The sequence below is a fragment of the Silene latifolia genome, chromosome 6 (genome assembly GCF_048544455.1).
Source record: "Silene latifolia isolate original U9 population chromosome 6, ASM4854445v1, whole genome shotgun sequence".
NCBI lineage: Eukaryota > Viridiplantae > Streptophyta > Magnoliopsida > Caryophyllales > Caryophyllaceae > Silene > Silene latifolia.
Genome location: NC_133531.1, coordinates 78,205,337 through 78,217,363, shown reverse-complemented (window position 1 = coordinate 78,217,363; position 12,027 = coordinate 78,205,337). Strand labels below are relative to the sequence as shown.

At 41.6% G+C, this 12,027-nt stretch overlaps 1 non-coding gene across 1 annotated transcript; it reads right to left on the bottom strand.

The window, feature by feature from the left end:
* Positions 1-3,556: 3,556 nt before the first annotated feature.
* On the bottom strand, positions 3,557-3,665 carry LOC141589528 (small nucleolar RNA R71). The gene has a single exon (XR_012520462.1). It is a non-coding gene; the product is annotated as a small nucleolar RNA R71 (small nucleolar RNA).
* Positions 3,666-12,027: the final 8,362 nt, after the last annotated feature.

The window sequence follows — 12,027 nt, the reverse complement described above, 5'->3', positions numbered from 1 at the left end:
AATACCAACGCATAACCATCTCAATCTCCATCTCCATCTCCATCTCCGTCGTCACCTTTACTACTACTTTCACCTTCACCCTTAAATTTCAACAACCTTATAGACTACTCATGATTCATCAATATACTGTCCATCTAAGTCATATTAAACTACCTTCTTTCTCTCTTCATGGTAAGATGGTGAGTATACGAAAACTAATGAGATAGTAGCACACAAGTGATCCTAAGAGTGAATCCATGATTATTTTCGAATAGTTAACACTAGGAGTTAATTTTCCCAACAAGGCCATAATAGATATTATTGTTGAAGAATTATTTACCATGTTAAGATTAATATCAATGATGATTTTATTTCGGTGATTAGGAGTTTGATTCGAGTAAGAGATAAACAAATTGAGGTGATTAATGTTGGGTTTAATCAATCTTTATCATCGATTATTAGGGTTATAAAGTAAAGAGTTAGATTCAACATGAAATGGTAAGTCAACGCCGGAAAGTTGACTTTTTTTCGCCGGAAGTGGATTTTTGGTAGTCTTTCGCAAAATGAAGAAATGAAAGGTAGTTGAAAGCCAAAAATAAAAAGAAAAGTAGTTGTTCACAAATGACCCTAAATAAAAGGTAGTTTCTGACAAAAAACCCAATCTTCTATTATAACTTCACCATTATCCATACTCCATAGCACAAGTCCCCTTATTCTACGGATTTGTTTCAATATGGAACATTTATTCATAAATCAATAATATGACAATGTGAATTTATGATTTCAATTGAATTACTAGAGCGACAATTACTTTGAACCTTTTGCTGACTCCCAATTAGTATATCAATCCCAAAATGTACGGCCATTATTAAACATACGGAAATTTCTCATGATACTCTCGAACTTTGGCAGATACATAATGTTTGGGCCCAATTTTCGTATAAGTGGGCTAAGGCAGCAGGAATCAGGTGGAGCCAGGAAGGGTAGCTGTTAGGTCACGGCCTCACGAGTAGCTGATTAATGGAAAGCGGAAGGAAGACGCGTGGAATAGGTGACACCTAATGGATGCCTTAGAAAGCAAGCCAGTTAACCCTAATAGAGTTAATCACTATAAAAGCAAGGAAGACATGAAGAAAAGATCATTCAACACAAGAAACTTCAATTTATAGCTAGCAATTAGCCGCCTACACCCTTTGTACATGTGATTACTTTACTTGATTGCTAGTGAAAAGATTGGTGGGATTCCGCTTCCCCCGCGGTTGTTTCCCTCTTAGGGTTTTCCGCATCACCAAAACCTTCCGTGTCACTTCTTAGGGTTGTATTTCGTTTACGTAGCTTGCACACAATCAATACAACATACATAACCCTATTACGTCATATTACCATCAACAAGATTATAGCATAAAACTACTTTAACCCACCCTCGATATAAAAGCGGTAAATCTACCAAAATAGTTTGGCGCCCACCGTGGGGACATAGTGGTCGTTATCCTTAATCGTCTCTACAAGCACCATGTCAAGAAACAAACAAGGAAGCTCAGGCCCACCGACCAGACTTGAGATAAGTCAGCCGCCTGTGTCGTCGAGTCCGATAACCACGTCATCAGCCAGAACGCAGATCCAAGCATCATGGCCCCCTCTTAAGGCAACCCCCCCTCCTAAAGATTAATCAGCCGCCTTTTGTGAAAGTGCCTATAATAACAACTACCCACTCAAAGGTGGAGAAAGGAGTAGGGTTGATACGTGCATATTCTATACACTTTATTTGCAGTTTTGGCACGTATTTCCATGCGTATTCGTTAGCTTAAAGCTACTATTTCTCCCGAAACGGTTTACTTTGCAATTTCTATGAATTATTGTAGGAACGAGTGGAAGTGAGCTAAATCAAGCTTAAATCGTCCTCTGGAGGCAACTTCAGGGAAGCTTGGAAGAAGGGAGTTCGGACTCGTTCACCTCGGGATGCGTGCATTGGAGTGAAGAGACTGATTTGAAGAAAGAAGGAAGTTACTGCATAGCTCAGTTGGTCGATCGACCAACCTCTTAAGTCGATCGACCGTGGACGTTCAGCAGGAGTTACTGCATTGCACTGGCTGGTCGATCGACCATGCCCCTTAGTCGATCGACCAGGCCGCGAGGCTGAGATTGATTTTACGTGTTAGACTTTTAAAAGCCGAATTTTAATTAACTTTTTGGGCATCGTTTATCAGTAGAACGCAAGAATAATTTTAGGTTATGCTTTTTATTATTCAAGAACAAAAGTTTAGATCTAGTTTGGAGACAAGAAAGGGAGACGACAGATTCCAATTTCAATTACTTTGTTCATCAATTAATTAGTAAGCTTTAATGCAATTTCCTTCTTCTTTTATTTCCTGTCAATTCAATTCTTGTTGTTATTAGTTTTTATTCAAGAAATCCAGTTTTAATCTTTTGTCTTAAGTTCAATTTCAATTATGTCAATCTTATTCTTTGCCTTCAATTTTGCAATTGTTATAGTTTTAATTATGCATAGCTAATTTTATTGATTGGGAACGAGGTGAGCCATGGCATAAATTAGGGTTGTTTTTCTAGTATGAATTCTTCCGTATCGATCTTATTACCTTTTGATAAACCCGTCTTGCTAGATTGAAAGATTAGTAGGTTAGGTTTTCATTGGGTTTGGAATTTTCTTTGAGCGAAAGCTTTGAGAAATTCTTGGGAATTAGAAGACCGTAAGGTTAATTTTGAGCATTGATCGAAAGACTTGCTCATGTTCCCCGAGACCGTATTACAAGACCTTTGTTACCTTTTTGACCTGACCTTAGCCATGGTGAACCGAAGTTCCTGATCTCTCTTTTATCTTATTTGCGAATTTTCTTATTTTGTCAATTAGTTTTAGAATCAAACAATTTCAAAACCCCCCACTTAATTGTTACTTTTATAGACTGAAAATAGCAAACAAAATTGATCTTGTCTCTCTGTGGTTCGACCCTTACTATCACTAGCTATAGTTTTAGTTTGGATTTATAAATTTAATTTTGATACAAAACGACGGTATCAAATTTTGGCGCCGTTGCCGGGGAGACGGTGTAATTCTGTTTGCTTTATTTTTAGTTTATTTTTCTTGTCTCAAGGAACTTTGGTTCCTTGAGGCCGTTGCTTATTCTTGCTTCTAGTTATGCTTTTGCACAGTTAGAAGACAGGTTTTTGAGAGGAAGACTTGAGTACTCTCAGTTTTGCGAACATGACTACAATATATGACAATCTTCAGCCACAAGAGCAGCATGTTCCAAAGGGATACGTTTTGCCCACCCCCACTACTGGTAAATTCGAATTTCGTTCCTCCTATATCGATTTAGTGCTGGTCTACCGGACGAGGATCCTTTGAAGCATATGGAAATTTTCACAGACTACTGCTGTTCCATACCTATACCGGCTGGGGTGACCCAAGATGAAGTAAAGGGGTTGATGTTCTTATACTCCTTGAAGGATTCTGCGCGAGATTGGTACCGCTACCTTGATAGGGTAGCAGCTGGAGTCACAGATTGGACATCTTTAGCACTAGCCTTTTATAAAAAATACTTCCCACTCGCAAAGACTGATGCCTTGAGGAGTAAAATTTCAAATTTCCAGCAAGGACCTGATGAAGAATTTTGTGAAGCATGGGGACGTTTCAAGAGCTTGGTTCGGTCTATCCCTCACCACGGTTTCCAGCAGTGGTACCTTTGCAACTTATTCTACAACTCCTTATATGATGACTACAAGGTTATTCTAAACGCAGCTGCGAATGGTAGGTTCCAAAATAATACCGGTCATAATAAAGGTTGGAACACTATTGAGGAGATGGCGGTCCATAGAGCCGAGTTTGGAAGTTCGCGTGGAAACTCGCGAAAGCAAAGTAATGAAATGAGTGCCGTTGTGACACTCATAACTTCTATTACAGCCCGTCTCGAGAAGCTCGAGACTTCTGAAGCTTCCAAGGAAAGAGTTGAAATTCCTGTTCATAACTCAGATGAGACCGAGGAATTGAGAGAAATGGTCCGAGCTCTTTTGGTTCAAGTCACGAAAATAGAAGCAGCTGGGATTGAATCTACAAAGAATTTTGTGAAGCAGTTGGAGAATTTAGAGGCTAAGCAAGTCGCCAATTCTTCAAGCAAATGTGAAGGGCCAATTGAAACCATTAATGCCATTAATCTCCGAAGTGGCCTTTCTTATGATGGTCCTGATAAGCCAAGAGAAGACTCGGGAAAGGATGAAAAGCAAAATTTAATTTCTGGTGCGAAAACGAACTTTATTGCCAGTACAAGCGGTCGATCGACCAACAACAGCAGTCGATCGACCGGGATGTCAGATGAAAAAGTTTCTGATCAGAAACTAATTGAGCCCAGCACAAGTGGTCGATCGACCACCACTACCAGTCGATCGACCGAAGTTTTTGACGAAGCAGTTTCTGACCAGAAACTGTTCATGCCCAGCCAGATTAGTCGATCGACCGAGGCCAACGGTCGATCGACTGGGTCTCCAGTGCAGGACACAAATCCGTCAACTAATCTGCATGATTCTACACTTATTGATGATTTGACGGAGGTTTTAAACTTACGGAAGCCGAAGATTACTGATCCTACGGCCAGTGTTGCAGTCCCGTATCCGAAGCGTTTAAAGAATACTAAGCTGGAGCGCAAGTTTGGTAAGTTTTTGGAGATGGTCAAGAATCTCGAGGTAACCATTCCTTTCACTGATCTAATTACCCAGGTACCCTCTTACGCTAAATTTATGAAAGACATTTTGAATCGTAAGAGAAATTTTCATGATGATGGTAATGTTGCTTATGTGGAAGAATGCAATGCTCTTTCGCAAATTAATATACCACCTAAATTAAAGGACCCGGGTAGCTTTTCAATTCCCTGCGCTATAGGTAACCACGAAATTGGAAATGCCCTTTGCGATTTAGGGGCCAGTGTCAGTGTCATGCCATATTCCGTTTGCGAAAGGCTAAATATTGGTAGACTTAAGGTGACCGATATTACCCTTCATATGGCAAATAGATCGACTCAGAGACCTTTAGGAGTCTTAGAGGATGTACCCGTTCGAGTGGGTAAGTTCTTTATTCCTGTCGATTTCGTTGTTTTGGACATTGCAGAGGACAGTCAGATACCTATTATTTTAGGTAGACCATTTTTACATACAAATGAGTCGTAATAGATGTCAAATGCGGAATCATTACCTTAGAGGTAGGGGATGACACCATTGAGTTCAGTCTTGCTCGTAAGGCTACTGAACCTGCTGATGATGATACGTGTTATTCCATTGATATTGTTGACAAGGCTGTTAATTGTAACTGGAGGGAATCCTTAGCCAAGGATCCCTTAGCTATTCTAACCCGTGTAGATGAGTGTGCAGGTAGTACAACGGAGAATGCTGAGGAGCCAGATGCTTTGGTAGCCTCAATGGAGAGCTACGAGCTCACAGAGGAAGAAGATGAGATGCTCTTAAGCCTGGCCAACGAGAATTTGGCAAACACTTGCTATACCATTGAAGCTGATTCTGCCTATGCTGTAGAGGTAAAGGTGCCAGAGCGTAAGCCACTTCCTCCTAATCTTAAGTATGTTTTTCTAGATGATACGGAGCAGTACCCAGCTATTGTTAGTGCTAAGCTTAATGATGACCAACTTTCTACTCTGATGTGTGTGCTTAAGAAAAACAGGAAGGCTCTAGGTTACTCTTTGGATGATATTAAGGGCATCAGCCCTGATATTTGTATGCACATGATAGAGCTGGAGGAAGGCCACAAGCCTTACAGACAGGGTCAACGCAAGTTGAACCCGAAGATACAGGAAGTTGTTATGGCTGAGGTGATGAAACTACTCGATGCAGATATTATTTATACAGTTGGCAACTCCAAGTGGGTTAGCCCAATTCAGGTAGTTCCGAAGAAAGGAGGGACTATCGTGGTTAAAAATGAGAAAAATGAATTAATACCAACACGAGTTGTGACAGGGTGGCGGATGTGCATTGATTATAGACAGTTGAATGCCGCCACCAAGAAAGACCACTTCCCCCTCCCTTTTGTTGACCAAATGACTGAAAGACTTGCCTCTAACAAATTTTTCTGTTTTCTAGACGGATATTCAGGGTTCTTTCAGATCCCTATTCATCCGGATGATCAGAGTAAGACCACTTTTACCTGTCCACAGGGTGTTTTTGCATACCGCACGCCTTTCGGATTGTGTAACGCCCCACTACCTTTCGGAGGTGCATGATGGGGATTTTTTCTGATTATATAGAGAACATTATGGAGGTATTTATGGATGATTTCTCAGTTTATGGTAATGACTTTGATCGTTGTTTAGCTAATCTTGATAAAGTCATGCAGCGTTGTATTGATGTTAATCTTATTTTAAACTGGGAAAAATGTCAGTTCATGGTCAATGAGGGAGTTGTGTTAGGGCATCTGATTTCTGATAAGGGTATACATGGTGATAAGGAAAAAGTGCAGGTGATTGAGCAATTGCCTCCTCCCGTGAATGTTAAAGGAGTGAGGAGTTTCCTTGGTCACGCTGGTTTTTATCGGCGTTTCATTAAGGATTTTTCAAAAATTGCTAAACCACTTACACAATTGCTCTTTAAGGATGTCATCTTTGAGTTTACCGATGAGTGCCTTTTAGCTTTTAACAGGTTGAAGGAGGCTCTAGTTTCGCACCAATCATTCAAATTACCGATTGGGACCTCCCATTTGAGATTATGTGTGATGCCGCGATTATGCGATTGGTGCAGTTTTGGGACAGCGGACGAATAAAGCTTTGAATGCCATATATTATGCGAGCCTAACTCTGGATGAGGCTCAAGTCAATTATTATACCACTGAGAAGGAGTTTCTAGCTGTAGTTTTTGCCTTAGATAAATTTCGGTCTTATTTGTTAGGTTCTAAGGTTGTTGTTTATACTGACCATGCAAATACAAAACTCTCTTTCTTAAGAAGGATGCGAAGCCGAGACTTTTGAGGTGGATACTCCTTTTGAAGGAGTTTGATCTGGAGATCAAGGATAAGAAAGGAGCAGAGAATGTGGTGGCTGACCACTTATCTCGTCTGCAGCTGACAGAAAGGGAGGATTCGTTACCTATTAATGATTCTTTTCCTGATGAGAGTCTGTTAGCTATTACTACTTCAGGGTCTTATCCACCTCCGTGGTTTACTGATTATGCTAATTTTGCTGTGACAGGTAAGATACCACCCGAGCTTTCATGGCAGCAGAAGAAGCGATTCGCTTATGATGCTAGACAATACTTTTGGGATGATCCTTATGTTTTCAAGGAATGCGCAGACGGTCTTGTTCGGAGATGTGTGCCTCAATGGGAGGTGAAAGATATCCTAGAAGCTTGCCACTCTTCTGCCTATGGTGGTCACCATGGTCCGTCCCGGACTGTGGCTAAGGTACTCCAATCTGGTTTCTATTGGCAAACTTTGCATGCAGATAGTCGCAATTTTGTTGCTGAGTGCGATGCTTGTCAAAGATCGGGGAATATTTCAAGGAGACATGAGATGCCACAGGTAGGCATTCTAGAGGTTGAGATTTTCGATGTCTGGGGCATTGATTATCAAGGACCCTTTCCGAGCAGTCAAGGTAATAAATATATCCTCGTAGCTGTAGATTATGTTTCCAAATGGGTAGAAGCTATCGCTACTCCCCATTGCGATGCAAAGGCCGTGATTAAGCTATTTAAAAAGATTATTTTCCCTCGTTTTGGTGTCCCTAGGGTTGTAATTAGCGATGGTGGAATGCATTTTAAGGAGAAACAACTTAGTGCTTTATTGACTAAATTCGGTGTCCAACATCGTAGGGGTTTGGGGTATCATCCTCAAACTAGTGGTCAGGTTGAGATTTCTAACAGAGAATTGAAAGAAGTTTTAGCTAAAGTTGTTTCTAAATCACGGAAAGATTGGAGTCTTAAGTTAGATGATGTCTTATGGGCTTATAGAACCGCGTTTAAAACGCCAATTGGGATGTCACCATTCCGATTGATTTATGGTAAGACATGTCATTTACCTGTTGAGTTGGAGCGTAAGTCTTGGTGGGCTATTTGTGATCTGAATTTGGATCCTAACCTCTCTCGTGAGAAACGTATGACACATCTAAATGAGCTGGAGGAATTTAGGCTGCTGGCCTATGATATTGCTAGGATCTACAAAGAGAAAACGAAGCGCTGACACGACAAGAGAATCATTAAGCGCGAGTTCCATATTGGCGATAAGGTACTTCTTTTTAATGCTCGTATCCGTTTATTTCCTGGTAAGCTGAAATCCAGGTGGACTGGCCCCTATACGGTCACAGCAGTTACAAAATTCGGATCAGTTGAATTGGAGACCTCTGCTGGAGAAAGGTTCAAAGTTAATGGCCAATATGTGAAACATTATCACGGTGCAGACGATTTCGTTGGGCAGGTCGAAGTACTATACTTTGACCCAATTTTAGAAGCTGCACACTGAGGTAAAACGGTCGTGCGGGACCTCTTAAACCAGCGCTAGCCGGGAGGCAACCCGGCTTGTACATTTTTTGTAATTAAGAATTTTACTTTTTTATTTCATTTGATTTGCATTAGGACCTTTAGCTTATTTTCTTTTAATTAGCAATTTCTTGGTTGGGAGAATGTGCGCCTTTGAGAATTTTTGCAGGTGATTATTTTATGCAAAGTGCGTAGGGTGATTTACTGAATGTTTGTGAGAGAAAGACGGGAAAATTATGTTGGCAAAGCAATTTTAACGTAAAAAAGGATTTGTTGCCAGTACCTGCAGTCGATCGACTAAGTTCATCAGTCGATCAACTGAGAAACAAAGGGGCAGAAGCTGTTTCACAGGGATATTGGTCGATCGACAGGGTAGGGTAGTCGATCGACCACTACGCGATGACCAGAAGAGCTGTATGGGAGAAGCCTGGTCGATCGACTGAGCCTGATAGTCGATCGACCCCTGCGCGAGATCAGAACGTAAGATTAATAAGGGAAGTTTTACCTCTTTATTCATTCATTGTTTCTTTCTATTTCAATAAAAAAAATAGAAACCCTTGTTCTTCTCCCTTCTTGCGATTTCTCTTGCAATCCCCCTTTATTCTCGAATTTTCTTGCTTAAATCTTCAAGTTCTCGTCAAAGGTATGTCTCTAATCCCTTCTTACTCCCTTATATTCGATCCAAGCTGAATTTTTATGCCCAAATTCCGAGCATTGTTACCTTGGGTCGGAAAAATCGATTTGGGGAAAATCGATTTAGGGTTGATTGCTTGTCGAATTTAGGCTTTAATTACACTTTGCTATCCTTATCCCTTAATTTTCGAGACATCTTAGCAACTAGGAAGTGCCTAATCCCGTTTTCCCCAATTTTTCGAAACCCTAATTTCGTTTCAAATTCTGAATTTTGTTTAGGGTTTTATCAATTGACATTGTTAAAGGTTATGGGAAGCTAGTTGTTAATTTTGTAGGAAGTAATAATGACGAAAGGGAAGCAGAAGATGTTCGAAGGTCAGTCCAGTCAGGGAGCTGCCAAACGGCCGCGAGGTCCCTCGTTGATGATCGAGGATACTACGGATAGTCTACCTGACTATCCGCAGGTTACTTTCTCTACCTCTACTCAGCGAGCTAAATTCGCTCTCTTTGTCGCAAAAATGAAAGTTCAGGCCACTCGTTTTCTTCATCGGCCTACTTTAGAGAAATTAGGTTGTTTTGAGTCTGTTGTGTCTCTGCTAAATGGGACAGGAATGTCGGGGCTTGTGGACATGGCTGAGTTCACTTACTACACTTTGACCCTCGAGTTTTTCTCGTCTTATGTTTTTGACCAGGCTTCTTTCGAAGCCAACAGGAGTAGCCCTTGCATTTCTTTTCGGCTATTCAATGTCACCTACTCCCTGACATTAGTCGACTTTGCTGGTTATTTGGGTCTTTATTTCGAGGGTAACACCTCGGAAACTTCTGATGTTCACCGGGTCATGTGGTCGTGTATCTCTGATTGAAACGGCCCTAAGAGGATGGGCACTTCCGTCCACTTACCCCATTTTCGCTATTTTTTACGGCTGATGGGTAATACCATTTTCGGCCGCAAGGAGTCAAATAATGTGAATACCATTGAACTGTCTATCTTGGCGGGCTATCTGAACATTGAAAGTCGGGTAGCCCGTATCTATAACATAGCTTATTTGACTGCCGCTCACTTTCACACTATCAGTGAAGGCGCTTTGGCCACTATTGCTTGTGGTGGGTTGGTGACGCGTATCGCCAACCGTCTAGTTCTTCTTTTCCCTCGAGAGGAGGCCCCTATTGACCCTGACCTACGCTTCATGGATCTTGCCTACGCGAGGTCTGTGAAGTGGGTCGATAGTCGGAGTCGGTGGAAGATTGATTCTTTCATCTGCGACCCCATCCCTGTCCTTGGCCTCCCTCCTATCCTGCCCCTTACAACTGTTTCGGGGGCAGCTCGCCCGCCCTTACCTAGCTACAGGCTCCCTATTGGGGCGGGCACCGCTACCGCTAGCACCTTGAGGCGAGCTCGTGCCTCCTCTTCACAGGCACCCTCCTTCTCCACTCCTGCTCCCACCGGTTTCCCGGCCACTTTCCGTCCCCCTACACCTATGGTTATCCCTGCGGTCATGGACCAAAGGGCGATGTCACGTGTGTTGGGTGACTTGTGCAGGAGCTTTGATCAGCACAGATTAGACACGGCTCTGGCCCTGTACCCAGTTTACGAGGAGTACGCTCGGTCGGGGATGCTCCCACGAGGTCCCTGGACTCACCCGTCCTTGTTTGTCCCACCGGTAGGCGGCTACCCTCCGCCTGCTACGAGGTATACTCCCACCACGACTACTGCCGCTGCTGCTGAGGCGGAAGAGGAGGATGACTCAGGGTCAGATGAGGATAGTGGTTCCGAGTATGACGGTGGAGATTAGATGCTTGTGACCTCCTCTTTTTTGGCTGGTTTGGGGAGGTCTTCTTTTGTGAGTTCCGGTCCCTCTTTGTTGGTTTACTTTTACCTTTTTGTTGCTTATATTCTTCCCCATTTTGTTGTTACTGCTGGTGATTTGCTGCTGAGCACAATGAGGGCATTGTGCGTTTTGGTTTGGGGAGGGTATTTGCATATGTCTATTGCATCTGCATTTGTTTTTTATTGCATTTCAGTTTGCATTTGTTTTTAATTCAAAAAAAAAAAAAAAAAACAAAAGAATAAATTTTTGAAAAACCACCAAAAATTCAAAAAATATCACGTTTACTTTTGCATATAGTCGAGTCGGATTGGAGTTTATTAATGATGACATTGCACTATTAGTCAAATATATGCCATTCCTTGCCTTTTCACAACTGCTTAGCGAGATTTAAAAGTGATCTCTCAAATTTTGTTGTGGAATTTACTTCGGGTTATTAGACTTGACTCATTTACTTTTGGCAAACTACTTATACTTTCTGAGATATAGAGCCTATAACTGGTGACATTCATGACCGGTTAATTTAGGATTGAGAGTAGTACTCCCTTCATTTCATGTTTTGCACGTGTATGAGTTTTGATTGCTTATTGCCTATACGCATCGGTTTGTGGTCGGTATTACGTGTTTTGAGAATTATTGCATCTCCCCCTTTCTCATTTTGCCCCATTTAACTCCACTATAAGCCATATCTGCCAGTTGCCCTTAACTACATCCCATACTTAGCCTACCATTGTGCCGAGCTAGGTAGTAGTAGAGGAATTTGTCGAAAGATAGCAGTTTTGGTTTGTTTCTGCACTGTTGGAGTGGGTATCTATGAGAATTGCAGGAGTTGCTAATGTGTCAGCCTGGAAAAGAGAAAGTCAGGAGAGGAAAAGAAAAAAAAAAACTCAGAAAAAGATGAAAAAAAAAGGAAGTTGATCTGGGCAGTGAGTATAGTCCAGCAGAGGTGGTCGATCGACTGGGTCTTATGGCCGATCGACTGCCCATCCAGGAAAAGGAAAAGAAAAAAAAAAGAAAAGAAAGAAAGAAAAAAATAATAATAAGGAATTTAGAAAAAAATAATAATTCGGTTGAATTGAGAATACACCTCATGTGCTTATTTTATGAATTG